Here is a 14,219-nt window from a genome sequence, read left to right on the forward strand (position 1 = left end):
TCGGGCCCGTGAGGGGGGGGGATTTTTTTTTTATCACTCGAGGCAGCGTGCAAACGATCATACAATCAAACGACAGCTCACATTAGGCAGCTGGATGGGTCTCTCCGTAGCAACGAATCTACCTAGATTCGTTGCTATGGGTCGTTTTTTTTTTTAAAAAACCTTTCTTAAAGGGAAAGGGGCTGTTTGGGAGCATGCTAACGGCTGCCCATTGGCTGCTTGACGGCCAGGGGCGGGACGAGCTTGGCAATAGCGCTTCCTTTCTAGCGATTTCTGCCGAGACCGGAAGCCTGTGGGAAACGCTAAAAAACGCAACTGATTCCACTACAAAGGCAGGTATGCATAACGACGAATTCCACTATTTTAAATGGCGATTTTTCATTCCGCAAACAATTTGCAACAAAGATCCCTGTGCGAAAAGGCCCCTAGTATTAAATAAGATCCATTTGGATGCATCGGTGACTGAACCTGGGAACGTTGCAGAGTTTGCACTCTCCTAGTGAGCCCGGTTATATCGCAGCCCTGGGATTAATCAGAAATGTGTGGGGGGTGGGGGTGGGGGCTGTATAAACATTCAAGTCATACCACCGAGTTCATTATTTTCAACCTGTAAAATTTATGTATTTGGCCTTGGAGTTCCTGGATTCATATCCTGGCCGTTGTGTTGGGTATAATGGCAGCTGCCAGGTTTGCAAAGATTTAAGTGTTGTAACCTTTCCCTAAATTCCAGAGATAATTTAAGCCATCACCTGCAATGATCTGGGAGGATTGCCTACAAACAGTAAACGGACTTTTTGCTTTTCTGTTCGGAGCAGACTGAGATGCGATTAACTTGGCAAAATGGGTGGAAATGAAAAGTAAATTGGATTTAAAAAAAAAATCTTTCAGTTTTAATAATAAAGCAGAGTGTCAGTGACACAGAAAAGGAAAATGGTTTTAAAATGGAGGGTGTTATTTTTATCTTGCCCATTTGTCCCTTTAAAAAAGTTTAGGGTTGCAGGAAATTTAGAATTATGGCAGAAACACCAGCTTTTGAAATACTTAGAATCCTGCCGTTGTTAGAACATATATGTCTTGCTTTTAATTATGCATTAGGAATATTATTAACTTCCTAATGACATCACTAAGGAGCAGATCCCAGGGATCAAAAGTATGTTCAGCTGATTTTCTTTGGTATTAAAATGCCTGACTGAGTAAGGTGATTTTCAACCTGACAGAGAGCAGAACACAAACCCTTCTAAACATCGCTTTTGGGTTTACTCTTAGTTGTGACTATGGGGATTGCTCTGAAGTACGGTGCTCTGAACGTATACGGGAGAGAGAAAGAGAGAGATGTCCTTTTGTTCTGCCACAGATTTTCAAGCTGAGCAGCAAAGGAGCATTTCAGATTTTATTTAAAAGAGAAAGCAGAAGAGTGATGTAAAAACTATCTGAATGCATGCCGGGCTATCTTATAGTTCCCCAAGCTGAGCGTATATGTTTTCACAAAAAGCGGTTGATGAATGAAAGAAAGGGTTCAGGAATGTAACCTTGTTGCTTCAAGAGGGAAGGTGAACCTCAAGTGCAAGGTTCTACTTCCTTAAATGAGAATCCAGTTTCCCTATAATTCTCTCCCTTGCTTTTGCTCATTGTAACCTAGAGAGGGTCATGGGAGTAACCGGCTGCAGTGTCTACAGGTAATCTTCTAAAGGTTTGTTTTTCTGCAGCACATAATATAGGTGTCCCAATTCTATTTGTTCCGTGTTGCTGTTTTTTCCCCAGAAGGAAAAATTCCCACAAGATTAAATGATTCCTTTTTGGGGTGGGGGGTGATAAGTTCATATAATAGTAAGATGACCAGATTTTAACATTGGTAAAGTGGGACACCATTGACCAGGGAGGGGGGGGGGGTTCTTGATTAAAAGTTGGTCTATATGGAGGAACAAAAATTTTCATAGAACACATAGAATGCAAAAATAGTATTGTTATATATATATATATATATATATTTAATTTCAACATAAGTACAATTTGCCAGGTGCCTCCAGATGTCCCTCCAAAAGTGGGACAATCTGGTCACCTTATAGAATAGCCAACATGACTATGTTGAAGCAAATCCTAAATTTTGTTGTTCTACATTAGTCACAAGTAGGTGAACTCAAAGTGGTCTATTTATAGGAGAACTAATGGATGTGTTTAACTTGACCTACTTTTTTCAGAGTACTTCAGAGAGAAAACAGATGCTCTGCAGTTGTGTGAATACAGACTTTTGACAAGGCTTCTTTCCCCCCTCCTTCCCTTTTTAACTGACTTTGATACCAGTGTGTCCGCACAGAGTGCTTTTCCTCATTGTTTCCAATGTGCCACATCTGTTGTTCTGCAGATGCATCATTGGCTGCTCACTTGTGTTTATTAACCATTGGTTGCCCATGGTGTGTACTGGTCTGCATAGCATATTTTGTGGAGAACTGCATGCATAGACTGTGTGCTACATGACTGCACTGTTTAGTGCTATGGAAGCTGCATTCCCAGTGTGATTTTGAGTCTTTAAAATAGGTTAGATCGTACCAGTCTATTTGGTTGTTGCTGTTCATATACCTCTGGCTTGAAGAGTCTTCTGCTGATGCTCTAACAGCAGTGATGAAATGCTCCTTGTACCAGAGGGATACATTGACCTTGGTGGAATGGACTAATAAGATTCAACCCACTTTTGTTATTTCTTTAATGATGCAATGAGCCAAAGAAACCCTTCTCACATCACCTATGGGTCTAATTGCTGTGAGAATGTATTCTTTCCTGTGTGGCTTAGGTTATCCCAGTGCCAAAATTTCACTGGAGAGTGCCAATGCAGTTGGGAATGTTAAAAGAAAGTCATGCTGGAGTACATCTCATACATCATAACATGAATAGTAGCAAATCTGGTGTTACACATTAATTTATCCTGTGATAGAAAATTGACTGGCTAAGTCAACAAACCAATGAGAGTTAAGGTTTTGTCCATTGGCTTGTAAAAAACCCAGCCTTGCCATAGATGTGGTCGAGGGGCTGGTGGTATAGCATGTGCTTTGCATGAAGAAGGCTCCCAGCATGCATTCTGTGCTTGAAACCTTGGAGAGGTCATGGGTTAGAGCAGGGGTAGTCAACCTGTGGTTCTCCAGATGTTCATGGACTACAATTCCCATGAGCCCCTGCCAGCATTTGCTGGCAGGGGCTCATGGGAATTGTAGTCCATGAACATCTGGAGGACCATAGGTTGACTACCCCTGGGTTAGAGCAAACATGACTGTACCTTAGGAGCTTGTGTTCTGAGTTAGCTTCATCTGTTCTTACAATTTGTGCTAAACTAGGTGGTTATTGAGCTTGCAAGAATACTTATGTGGCATCTGGGAGCAATCCCACTAGGGGTGTGCAAGTTGTTTGGGATCAGCTGAAAAGTACTCAAATTAGCCTTGATTCAGGCACAGATTGGCTGGATAAAGTCTGAATTACTATGACTCAATATATTTAAAATGGCCAAGTTGACATGATTTGTCAATTCAAGCGGCTGATTAAATTTTAAAGGGAAAGAGAAAGGGGAGGGGAGTTCCCCTTTCCATCTTTTCCAGGCTCGGGGGGGGGGGGGTTGATCAATTCTACAGGCACTCATCTGACCTCCATTATTTCCTACGATTAGAATTTGCAAACAGACTAGAGAATCTTCCCCCCGACATCTTCATAGGAAATAATAGCGTGGATGGGGGCACCCTCATTGAGTGGCCCTAGAATTGGTCCAATCTTTTAGAAACTTGGGGGTTCTTTTGAAGAGAGGCTCCTGCAGCCACACTGCAAATTTGGTATCTCTATCTCCCCACTCTCCCAAAGCCTGGAAAACTCAAAAAGGTGGGAAATTCCCATAGACTTCAATGGCGCCGAATTGATTCGGATTTGGTTGAACCGATTCAACTGAATCCAAAACAACTATGGGTGGTTTGGATAAATCGGATTCGGTCTGAATAGCTTCAGATGGAATCCAAAATTGTCCGAATCTTTTCCCCCTTGCACTTCCCTAATAACCAGGTATATTCAGAATAAGCCTGGTTCGCTGAGACTTACTCCCAGTAAAGATTCCTTATGACTTCAGCCTCTGTTTCTGTCTTCCTCTTAATTAGAAATCAGTGCCAATTTGAAATATTAAAATGCAAGCAGAGTCCTCTGCAGTTGAAACTTTCTGCAAGCTCTTTCATTGAAAGGAGTGTCTGACTTTAATGACATTTTCAAATCATTCCTCACAGGATTGTGTTGTCTAATAAAAAGAGGCAATATAGGCTTGAGATCTAATTCATCTGGGAAGGCGTAGAGCAAATAAATGTTTTGGCTTTCTTTGTCTCCAGCTTCACTGCTAAGAGAAAAAGTCAAAAACCAGAATGCCTCTGGGGGCTTTAACACTTCAGCTGTATATGTTGGTGTAAATGAATGATAAATTACATTGTAACTAGATCCCTCCCCCCAAATAAATTCTCACTACTATATATATATTTAACTGTTTCTCCCCTGGTAATAGCAAAAAGTAATTTATCGACTCTTCAATTATTGTTTTGCACATACTAATTTTAATAATTTCCAGATGTTGGTGTACAAATATGTACACCAGGTATGTGTTATATAAGCCATTGGTTCAGGATCCTATGACCCTGGGTCACTGCAAAAGGATTTTCATTCATCATTTAGATATGTGTGTTTATGTGAGAGTGAAATTTCAAGAACTTTCATTGTGTCCTATTCAAACGTTTGTGTTTTTTTGGACAAGGAAAACATGGGAGACAAATCGAATTGGCACAATGGAATAAGCACAATTTCAAACCAAAGTTATTAGTCAATGAATTTGTTTTCCAATATTTATGCATTGTTCTAATGGCACAAATTCCTTGAATGAAACAATGAACTGTTGTGTAATTTTATAGTTTCAGAAGGCACTCTGGGTGTCGTTAATATTACTTAAGATGTCACAGTAAATGCTTCATGAAGTGCATAGTTTACTCTGTCATTGCTTCTTCATATGCCTCCTCCTTTCCCCCTTACCAGCAGATGTCACTTTTGAGACTGTGAAACCTGTTTTGTTAGTAAGGTGTTTAAGCAGATTCTTTTAAATGATAATTTTATATGTCCGTGGTTTCACCTGTGAGTTTTAATAGTGTTAGAAGGATTGTCTTTTTTTTAAAAAAAAAGTTTTGCCTATATGTAGTAATAATGATGTGTGGTAATCTACAAATCATTTGATATTTTCTGAAAACTGTCAGATCTTTGGAAAAGGAAGAAAGGACATTTTTTTTTAAATTAAAAATGAAAGAATCTGAATTTGAATTTTGCATTTATACCAAACATTTCAAAGGAATTCATTTTCTTTGATTTCCTTGTCATTTCTTTGAATTCATTGTCTATTTTAACTTTGTAGATTGATGGATTTTTCATAATAAACTATTTATTGCGTGGTTGTTTAACTAATGTGTTGTAAGCTACCCCAAGACCGCTTGGGGAGGGGTGACCTATAAGCTTAAAAATAAATAAATAAACCACCTCTGAACAACTCTTGCTTTGAAAACCCTATGGTGTTTCACCACCACTTTCCTTACAACGTAGGTTTGCTGTGCTAAGGAGGGTAAAAGTTGATTTATCCAATTACCAACAATTAGAGAAATTTGGAGAGGGATTTCTGTAGTCACAAGCTGAGAATTTAAGTAATCTATTAAGGTGTATTCAGGTGAGGATGCAAGGGATCAGCCATGTCCTTTTTTCACCTACCCACTGGTGTGTCTGACAGGTAAATTGCTGTGCAGCTGTAGATCATGCCATCTCACTGGTTTTGCAGGCTAAACAATATGATTCTAAGCAGTTCATTGGGTCTAAGTTCAACAATGCCTGCCAAAGTAACAAATCCTTTTGCTTTAGAAAAGAATGACAATCCTGTGCTGAAATATGCTTACTTCTCATAATAACAATAGCAGTTGTAATAAATGTTCTTCAAATGAGCCTCTTTTTGTTCTATTGGACCAACAGTGGACCATTAAACCTAGAAGAGGATGTTACCTGCCATCTTGATGTCTCTCTACATGAAATCAGAAAGAAACTGTTGGGCCTACTGCTGTTTCTCGGGTCACGGGGATTTTCTCTCTCCCCCTCCTTTTTGCCCACCTATTCCCGCTCCCTTCCCTTTTGCCAAAGCACCACCAAGCTGTAATAATTTAATAAAAATTAAATTTTATCAGATGTCCATGGCATGTGAATGATTTCGAGGACACCATTTATATTTTCCTGTGGCGGAATTTTTTAATATACAGTCCTGATTTGCTGGCCGAGGTTAGCTAAAAATTAGATTTATTGCTAGCTCTGAAGGGCAACCCCATAGAGTTTGTTCCATGAATTTACTATGCAACAGCAGCACCTGGTATTTTTTAAAACAAATCATTCACATTCAAGTGTTTTTTTCTTCACCAAGGTCTAATGCCAGTCCAATAAGCTGTTTCTTGTTACTTGGGATATTTACAAGCTTTCGCATATGTATTCCAGATTTTGAATTGATGGGGCTTTCCCCTGTCTATTGAAAACAAAAGGATTTCTCTTAAACCGAGCTCCTCTTCTCTTTGATTAAAAACACTCTCTATTAGTTCTTGTTTGATTTGCTTGTCTACTGTTAAGTAGTTTCTGTTTCTGAACATCTTGAGAAACATTCTCTGTTTCAAGACATATTCCTTGTGATGACATTTTGTGCTGATGACTGGCTAGATTTTCTTCATGGTTGAAAGGTCCACTCTTTGTTAAATTGCACAAGAAGAATGACATATGATGAAGACGGCATTTCAGAATGCAGAACTGTGCACACAAACAAATCAGTGTGTGTAGGCTTAAAGGTATTTGAGCAAATCGTTACAAAAACCATGCTTAAAAAATTAAAAATCAAATGGATCTTTCCAGCCAACATTTTCTTTGTGTCACCTGATTCCCTTCCTTCTTGAAGCTGTCATCTCCATCATAGCCTTTTTCATGGTCAAAGAAGATTCCCCCAATCCCCCTTTCACCAGTTTTAACTGTGGAAATAGCAGCCCTGATTGGGATCTGGCAATTTCTGGAAGGTTTATTCCTTTCCCATGCAAAACTTATCCCACCTCCATTTTAGCCCAGCAATTGATACTAGACTTTGTAGGAAGAGCTTTGGTTTGTTTTAGATAGTGAGATTAAATGGAGAGAGGGGGCAGCTAAGCCTCCTGTATTCTTACAATATAACTCCCATCCAGATCAGGGTTTTTCTTCAAAACTGTCATTGTTCTTAACCCACACACATACTGGGAAGAAGCCATGCCTGAACCTCATTTTGTTCGGCCCTAAGAGGATCCCAGCCCAGGATCCCAACCCATTGTGGCATCTCTGGATGTTAAGTGCCAACTTGCTTCTTCCATAAAACATGAGAGAGGACATGATTGCTCTCTTTAAGTATTTGAAAGGCTGTCAGAATCAGAAGGAAGTTGTTCTAGTGGGCAGCAGAAGGTAGGGCTTGCAATAATTGGTTTAAATTACAGCTGGAAGGGTGTTGGCTGGATATTAGGAATTTTCTAAGAGTAATTCAGCAGTGGAATATGCTGCCTAAGGAGGTGGTGAGCTCCTCCTCACTAGCAGAATTTAAGCAGTGGCTGGACAGGTACTTATCCTGGATGCTTTAGGCTGATTCTGCGTTGAGCAGGGGGTTGGACTAGGTGGCCTGCCTAGTCCTTTCCAACTCTATGATTCTATGATTCTATTATCTCTTATCAAAATCCAGTTTTGGAATTCTGTGTGTGAGGTGCTTCAGAAGAAGGCAGGAAGAATGACCTTTGGGTCTGCTAGGGAGCCCCCCATTCAGAAACACTTGTCTTCATCATAGGAGGAGATTTGTCTTAGAACTGTTTAGTGTCCCCACCGCTCCTGTGGCAGTTATTTTGCTATCGATCTCTCCCCTTATAGCAATCATTTTGGTGATATCCACTGCCATTTCTCAAAAAAATCCCATGGGTTAAAGAAGTTTGGGGACCCTTGAGACAGTATTTTGTTTTCAGCAAACTAAAATTGCTGTCTAGAATTATATCAAAAAGCTATGCTGAATACCAGTTATCAGTGAGCTGTTTTCCACCTCTATATTTGGAGTTAAAATCACATTATTTTATATTATTCATGCTCATAATAAGGCCATTGGTATTTTCTGAGTAAGCTGCCGATGAGGCAAATGGCTGGACTGGACTGTCCATACTTTGCTTACTTAAAAAGGGCCTTTGCTAGATGGTTAGAAGACACTGGTGCAGATATTAGAAGGGAAAGCATAGGAAAATGGATAAGGCTGTGTTAATTTTGTTTTGTGCGGGTGGTCTGTTGTGTTACTGCCAGGTCTCCCTGCATGTTTGAAAATTGCTTCTCTCCGGAGATGTGACCAGCTAATCAAGAAGTGAAGACTACATGAAAGCCAGTTAAGCACATGTCTGTGCTAGTTAAGGCAGAAGGCTTGCCTCTTAGGAGTGGTGTTCTGCCAATCCTTATTGTATAGGGGAAAAGTTAGTTTTCACTCATTTACATAAAGTTGACATGTTAAAACCATCAGTATTGTATCACTTCTTTGCATTAAACTATTTAGGATTCCTCATGCAAATACGAGATGGCAGATGACACATGGGCTGCTGTATTGTACCTCCACAAAATGATTTTTATTCTGTTCATATGATTTCTACTTAATAATAATACTTTGCCTTGACTACATGTTAAGAAGCATAGGGTGACCAATATTGTGCCCACAACACAAGCCATGAACAAGAAGAATCGTTAGGAAAAGTGGGATATAAATGTTTTAATTAATAAACAAGACCAGACACGTTGTGTTCCTATCTGTGTAATGCTGGGAGGGATTATGGTTCAGTTCTCTAGTCTAGCACATACGTTTTTTGTGTAGGAGGTCTAAGGTTCAGCCTCTGGTATCTCTTAATCATTACAGCCACTGGGGAAGGAAAGAACTTTTCTTCAGACCCACCTTTCCAACTTTGGAAATAATGATCTTGTGGTTCCCTCCTCTTAAGTAAAAGGTTTTAAAAAATAATTAGCTGCCTTCAAGCTCATGCAAGGAGGAAAAACATTTGCACAGTAAGCAAAAGCATGATGCCTTGATTTGGTTTTGAATTGTGTGCCATATGATTTTGTGAGTTTAAATAAAGGCCTGGAAAGGTAATGCAGAATACGTCTGGATCCTACGGTCTGTGACTTTCTTATTCCTTCCTGACTCCTCCTTGTCCTCTCTTTTCTGCAGGTCTCTCTGGAACATTACCCTTAATTTCCTGCTTCTTCCTCATATATATTTTTTCCGATTGCACTCTTTTCATTCCATTGTGACCCTATTCTTTGCCTGCTACTCCTTAATTCCCAGGCCATCTTTGCACTCAGCTCCAGAATGTATCAGCACTAGTTTTGGCTTTACCCTTATAAACAGAAGGGCAGAGCCTTCTGTGCTCAAAGGGAGTGGATGGATAGAGAAGAAAGTTAACCATCATCTTAGCGGTTAAGATTGGTGGCTTCTAATCTGGTGATCCAGGTTTGATTCCCCACTCCTCCACATGCAGCCAGCTGGGCGAACTTGGGCTTGTCACAGTCCTAGTAGAACTGTTCTGACTGAGCAGTAATATCAGGGCTTTCTCAGCCTTGCCTACCTCACAGGGTATCTGTTGCGTGGAGAGGCAAGGGAAGGCAATTGTAAGCTGCTTTGATATTCCTTCTGGTAGAGGAAAGCAGCATATAAAAACAACATCTTCTTCATCTTCTTTATATGTCTTGATTTTTCAAATCAATATTTAGCAAAAACTCAAGGAGGGGGACTCTAATGATGTCAGCGGCCATCCAAATTTCTGGGAAAGGCCATGTAATCCCAGGGTTCCCTGCCCTAGATCTTTGTGTATTCCAACTCCCTTTCCTTCGTATAAGTTTGTTTGAACAAACACTGCTCACTGCAGGTTGCTGAATTCCTTATAAGCCAGAACTCACATCTTCACATCTTCACACCTTTCCCAATTCCTGCACTTCAGTTCATTGTTGCTTAAACTGATAATGGAAAAGATATTGCCTTGCTCTCAGTTGTGATGGTGGGGATAATTTATAATGATATGCCACATAACCCCTGCACCCAAGAGGGGCTTCTTCATGTAGTTTTTATGATTATACGGAATAGGCAGCCTAGATTTGCATATTGTTGGTTCTAGAAGTTTCTTAAGCCCCTAAATAAAGTACACCGTTTTCTAATTTTACTTCACTAACAGGTGGGATTTTTAATTTAACAAGAAAACCAAGGCAATAATTACCTGATGCAGATACTTTCGAAGCTGGTTCCTTTTTTTAGCAAATGAGAATTCTGAGTTACTTCCCTCTGCAGGTGTCCAAATTAATCTACACTTGGTTCCATGTCAATGAAAGCCTGTGTTATATGGGAAAGAAAATGTGTCTGATTGCTGCAATATTTAAGTTTTTTAAAGTACACATCTGTTGATTATAGCATACTGATCCCAGTGTTCTAGTGAAGCTTAGACACTTCTTTTACCCTGTGAGCATACATGAAAAATATAATTTTGGGGCTCATAAGATTACCAGAAGTAAATCGACTAAACAGGCAACAGAAAAGGTATGTGCAAAGGACCCCATATCTTTGCCCTCCAGTTCTTCATCCTCCAACCTCATAATGTATAGTTGGAAATGACAAGCAATGTGCCAACTTTGCGCAATGCTTTGCTCTGTCCTCTACTGCAGGGGTAGTCAACCTGTGGTCCTCCAGATGTCCATGGACTACAATTCCCATGAGCCCCTGCCAGCATTTGCTGGCAGGGGCTCATGGGAATTGTAGTCCATGGACATCTGGAGGACCACAGGTTGACTACCCCTGCTCTACTGGGCATCAACCAATGATACCGGGAATGCTTGGAACCATGATATACTTTCATGAGATTAATTCAATGGAATATCATCAGGAGTCACAGAGTGGTTGTGTGTAAATTGCTTGCATCCAGCAGTGGTTTACACGTGTAATTTTGACTCTTTTGCTCAAGGCTGCACTTTTGGAACTGCTTCCTTCTCCTTCTGATTCCCTGAAGCATAGGTGGGAGGAAGAGAAGAATAACATCTCAGGCACTCCACCTCCCACAAATCATATATCCAGCAGTGGGAAGGTAGAAAGACTCCTGTAAAATTCTTCCTCAGGGCCTGCAAAACAGAGTTTTTCTACTGAGCATTTGGTTGAGGTCAGGTGGCAGTAAGATCGGGGGCTCCTCCTGAATTCAGTCAGGACATCCGGCTTTCCTCCCATTGCATCTTTTCCCCTGAGGGGTCTGATGGAGGTGTTGTCAAACACAGGGGTAGGGAGAGGGTTAATTGGTCATTGGACATAGAATGGTTTTAGTTGACGATGGTTATATTTTATTGTGGGTAATAAATCCAATAATAATAATAATAATAATAATAATAATAATAATAATAATAATAATAATAATAATAATAATAATAATAATAATAAATAAATGCTGGCACGAATTCCTGTTCTTGCTTAGTTCAGCAGAGAGGTTTTCAACCTCCCTGTTCTTCTCGCACCCTTGAAAAGCTTCTTCTTGATACCTGGGGACACAATGGTGATATTTCATGGGACACAATGGGTTGGTGGTTGAAAGAGAAATGATCTTCTCTTCCATTTAGCGGCACCCCTAGGAGCTTAACATCCAGGGGGAACGGTCGGGAGAGTTCTGCTAAAGCTTTTGTCATTATCCTTAAATATTTTATGTTGTTTTCAGCTATGCTCAATGGACCTCATTCTAATGCACACGGGCTCCGTGATCAATACTTCTGAAATCTACTTAGACTGTTTGTTGCTGGCAGACTTGGTCGTTCTTTGTGTTGGAACACTTTACAAAAAAACGAGACAAATATCTAATTTTGAGTTTGTATTTACATTCCTAATGCAAGTTGTAGGCAAGTTCAAGATGCTAGTTAACCTTTGAGACATATTACTTGCCTGATGCTTAAGAGAGATAGATGACTAAGAAGCGCGTATTAGAGCCTCTCAAAACACGAGATCATCAATCTTCAAGTAGCTCGGCTTCACGCAGCGAGCTGCTATCCAGGGCGCACGGAGCATCCACAACTCCTGGGGAAAACCTGGTGCATCCAGCTCCTTATTTGTGCAGGCTCTCGGAGGAAATGTCAATTGGACATTACCAACTGCCTCTGCCTTGCTTTAATATCTCTTCAATAATTTAATATATTGTCTGACTCTCTCTGTGCTGAACTCGTAACCCTTCACCCATCACTTATTATTCTCTTGATTGATGCCCCAGCCTGCGGAATAATCTAAATCTATGCGCTCAGACGGGCTCGTTACAATGCAACACTTTAGCGGTGGGGAAATGCGAGCAATTAAAGGCACACATTTCTTTGAAATGATACAGCGAACAATGCCATGCAGTGCCCCCAAAGAAGCTCTTTCAGTGTGTGATCTCTTCGTTTACTGTCCTCTACTTTCTCAAGTAAAAAAAAAAAACCCACGAAGCGTAAAAAGTGTGTATATGCATGCCCTGTAATAAAGCTTCTTTTAACTCTTTGAATCCAAAAGGAGTTACGAAAATTATGAGAGTTCTTTAGCATTATTCTTCCTAATTTGGTTAGAGCTTTAGAACTTTATTCAGGACTTCTGCTGTAAGTCAATGACATCACATTATCAAAAAATTGAAGAAACACAAAATAGCAGAGGAAGGGTTAGAAGGAGGCAGTGGCCCCCCTTGCATTGGCAGAGGAAAACGTCGAAGCAAGTTGGACCCTCTCTGTTGTCTGGTATTTAGAAGGCACTGGGGAACTGTACAACATTTGGTTTGCATGCAGAAGATCCCCAGTTCAGTTCCTGGCATCTCCAGTTAAATGGCTGATGCAGCATGTGTTGTGAAAGACTATATGAAATCCTGGAGGTTTGCTGGTGGCCAGACTAGGTAAACTACAAAATCAGCCAACGCAATTGAATCAGCAGAATGTGTGGGAAAGCAGATTTACTGTGGGGCTCAGTGTTCTTAAAACACACACACACACACCCCAGCATGGAGATAGATATTATAGGAAACATTCCATAGTCAGTACAAAAACTACCTGTAAAAACATTTTTAAAAATTGGTATCACGCAAAGCCCGACCCTTGAAAATTACAAACATTAAGGCTGTTTGTACAGAAGTGGCTGGTTCTTTAGCTACCCTGTTCTTGACCAAACTAGAATGTTAAAGGACTTTGATTTTGTCATAGAGGCCATACAGGGAAACTAGCAGGGCATTTGCTTCTGAGTGTGTTGTTAGATACTGACAGTGATCAGAGTCCCAAGGACCAAAACTATCCCACAAGCCTTCTGATAAACATTTAAGTTGTGACATTTTAGGGCAGGGGTAGTCAAACTGCGGCCCTCCAGATGTCCATGGACTACAATTCCCAGGAGCCCCTGCCAGCGAATGCTGGCAGGGGCTCCTGGGAATTGTAGTCCATGGACATCTGGAGGGCCGTAGTTTGACTACCCCTGTTTCAGGGTCTAGAAACTTGGTGTTGTACCAGGCACCTTGACCTTTAAACTGTTTCCCCATTTTTTGCAAACAAGGGCGCCAGAATTTAGGAATAACTTAGTGGTCTTCTTGAGTTAAAATTCTCTTATTTCATTAGAGAAGAGATGTTGTTTTTTGTACCCTGCTTCTTACTACCTTTTCTCCCAGCGCAGCGGCAGCCCGGCATGGCTGCTGCCGTGCATAATCGGTCAGAGTGTCTTCTTCTCTCCACAACAGACACCCTGTGAGGTAGTTGAAGGTGTGAGAGCTCTGAGAGAATGGTGACTGGCCCAAGGTCACCCAACTGGTTGCATGTGGAGGAGCGGGGCATCAATCTTGGTTCTTGAGATTAAAGGCTGCTGTTCTTAACCACTACACTAAGCTGGTTTTAGGCTTGTAACCATGTTGAACTTTGCGCTTGTGCATATATCACCCATATGACTAGAAGTGTATGGATATTCTATATGGAGGAAGGGTTTTTCTTTCCACAAGGGGCATATCTCAGATCTGAAACTGATAGTCCTTCTTATAACGTTTTGCGAGGATTTAACCTGATTGCATTCTTCCACTAAATTCCCTGAATTGAATTATTGCTGTCTAGGCCATTTCTCTGATATCTGCAAATGTTTTTATGAAGTAGTTCCAACTGTC

General features: G+C 40.6%; 1 protein-coding gene across 3 annotated transcripts in view; it reads left to right on the forward strand.

Moving 5' to 3' along the window:
* The window catches only part of PARD3 (par-3 family cell polarity regulator), a 550,919-nt gene that overhangs the window by 274,447 nt on the left and 262,253 nt on the right, over positions 1-14,219 (forward strand). The gene's annotated exons all lie outside the window — the stretch shown is intronic.

Source organism: Paroedura picta, chromosome 11 (assembly GCF_049243985.1).
Source record: "Paroedura picta isolate Pp20150507F chromosome 11, Ppicta_v3.0, whole genome shotgun sequence".
NCBI classification, from domain to species: Eukaryota; Metazoa; Chordata; class Lepidosauria; order Squamata; family Gekkonidae; genus Paroedura; species Paroedura picta.